Source organism: Mercurialis annua, assembly GCF_937616625.2.
Source record: "Mercurialis annua linkage group LG4 unlocalized genomic scaffold, ddMerAnnu1.2 SUPER_6_unloc_15, whole genome shotgun sequence".
Taxonomy (NCBI): Eukaryota; Viridiplantae; Streptophyta; class Magnoliopsida; order Malpighiales; family Euphorbiaceae; genus Mercurialis; species Mercurialis annua.
The window spans coordinates 22,501-25,000 of NW_026605944.1; positions in this window are offsets into that span (position 1 = coordinate 22,501).

Sequence of the window (2,500 nt, forward strand, 5' to 3'; positions counted from 1 at the left end):
GGTTTTCGGATGCGCATTTTATGTTTTATGAATTTTCGGCCCATTCCGCGTGGCGGAAACTGCGGCAAAAGTGCACAAAATGATAGTGTCCCGAGCAAAATAAAATTGGAAGCAAAATGTCCCGGACAATAATTTGCGAGTAGTTAGTATACATTGAAAGGGGATTTTGCAAAGAAGTTTGGTGATTTTTGGACATATATTTTGCCGGTTATGAATTTCCGAAGGTAAAACGATTAAAAAATTAAAAAAAATACCTCCGGGGCTCGAAAAATTTCGGTATTTGTTATTATGCGGGTTTGGATATATATAAACATATTTCCAAAATTTCAGATCAAAATTCCATGCCGATTTTTAAAAATGGGGGGGGGGGGGTTGCTGGGCACATGTGATATTTCCTCCTGGCAGTCCAAAAAAAGTCCTAAGAGCTCTTTAGGGGGGTGCACCATTCCTCACCCCCGCGGGCTTGCCGCAAGCCCTCGTCCGCGGTGCAAGCGCGCGCGCGCGCGCGCTATGCGAAAAATGCTGGAAATTGCGGAAAAATCCCTGCCTGGCAAAATTACGGAAATGCCCCCGGATAATTACGGATATGCCCCGCCCGGAAAAACTGCGGCGAATCGCGGAAAATGCCCGGCCGGAAAATTGCGTCGAAATGCTCGGAATTGCGGAAAATCCCCCCCCCCCGTGCATTAATCTAATGACCGGGTGCGGGTGCGGGTGCGGGACCGGGTGCGGGTGCGGGCACTCGGGCACTCGGCAGCTCGGCGCGAGACGCGAGCGCGTGTGTGGCCTCGAAGACCCTCGGAAAGGCCCGCCGACGTCCCTCCGAAGGCCCTCGCATGTCCATCGGAAGGACCTTCGGCAGCCGGTCGGCAGGCCTTCGCCAGCCCAGCGGCGGCCCTTGGGCATCGGCAGCCTTTCGGCTGGGCTTCGGCAGCCTTTCGGCAGCGCATCGGCAGCGCACCGGCAGCCCTTCGGCAGCGCATGGGCAGCCCTTCGGCAGCCCTTCGGCAGCGCATGGGCAGCCCTTCGGCAGCCCTTCGGCAGCCCTTCGGCAGCCCTTGGGCATCGGCAGGGCTTCGGCAGCCCTTGGGCATCGGCAGGGCTTCGGCAGCCTTTCGGCAGCCCTTCGGCAGGGCTTCGGCAGCCCTTCGGCAGGGCTTCGGCAGGGCTTCGGCAGGGCTTCGGCAGCCCTTCGGCAGCCCTTCGGCAGCCCTTCGGCAGCCCTTCGGCAGGCCTTGGGCATCGGCAGGGCTTCGGCAGCCTTTCGGCAGCCCTTCGGCAGCCCTTCGGCAGGGCTTCGGCAGCCCTTCGGCAGCGCATGGGCAGCCCTTGGGCATCGGCAGCCCTTCGGCAGCCCTTCGGCAGCCCTTCGGCAGGGCTTCGGCAGCCCTTCGGCAGCGCATGGGCAGCGCATGGGCAGCCCTTCGGCAGCCCTTCGGCTGGGCTTCGGCAGGGCTTCGGCAGCCCTTCGGCAGCGCATGGGCAGCGCATGGGCAGCCCTTCGGCAGCCCTTCGGCTGGGCTTCGGCAGGGCTTCGGCAGCCCTTCGGCAGCGCATGGGCAGCCCTTGGGCATCGGCAGGGCTTCGGCAGGGCATCGGCAGGGCTTCGGCAGGGCTTCGGCAGCCCTTCGGCAGGGCTTCGGCAGCCCTTCGGCAGCCTCTCGGCTGGGCTTCAGCAGCCCTTCGGCATGCCTTGGCATGCCTTGCATACATTCCCCAGCCGTATGAACCTCTGCTGGTTTTGCTTCCCAGCCGAATGAACCTCTGCTCTGTGTAAAAATGTATATGTCTTGCACTAAGTGAAATTCTATAATACTTTCCTCGAACAATATTCATACAGTAGTTAATATATATTAAATGAGGAATTTAGAAAGAAGTTTGGTGATTTTTGGAATTTTTTTTTGCCGGTTATGAATTTCCGAAGGTAAAACGATAAATAAATAAAATAAAATACTTCCGGGACTCGAAAAATTCTGATATTTGTTATTATGCAGGTTTGGGTATATATAAACATATTTCCAAAATTTCAGATCAAAATTCCATGCCGATTTTTAAAAATGGGGGGGGGGGGTTGCTGGGCACATGTGATATTTCCTCCTGTCAGTCCAAAAAAAGTCCTAAGAGCTCTTTAGGGGGGTGCACTATGCCTCACCTCCCTGCACCAACTGCCGAAGGCTTTTGGTGCGCGCCTTTTGGCGCACCTATGGCACTGACGAGGGAAGGAAAAAAAACTCGTCGACCCGTTTCGGTGTTGGAAAAAATATTTTCGGATTCGGGGGGGCCCGGCCCCCGAGGTGTAGGTTTTTGGTATTTTTTGACGGAAACCTAGGCGAGCATTTGCCGAAATGAATCTCGGTGAATGTATAGCTTATGGTGTCACGTTGTATGCTATTTTCCGACGTGTGTGCTTGCCGAGGACGCATTTTCAATGCCGAGGCATGCGACGAGCCGCGTTCCATGACTTTTCGACGACGCATTTTAAATGCCGAGGAAGTCGGCG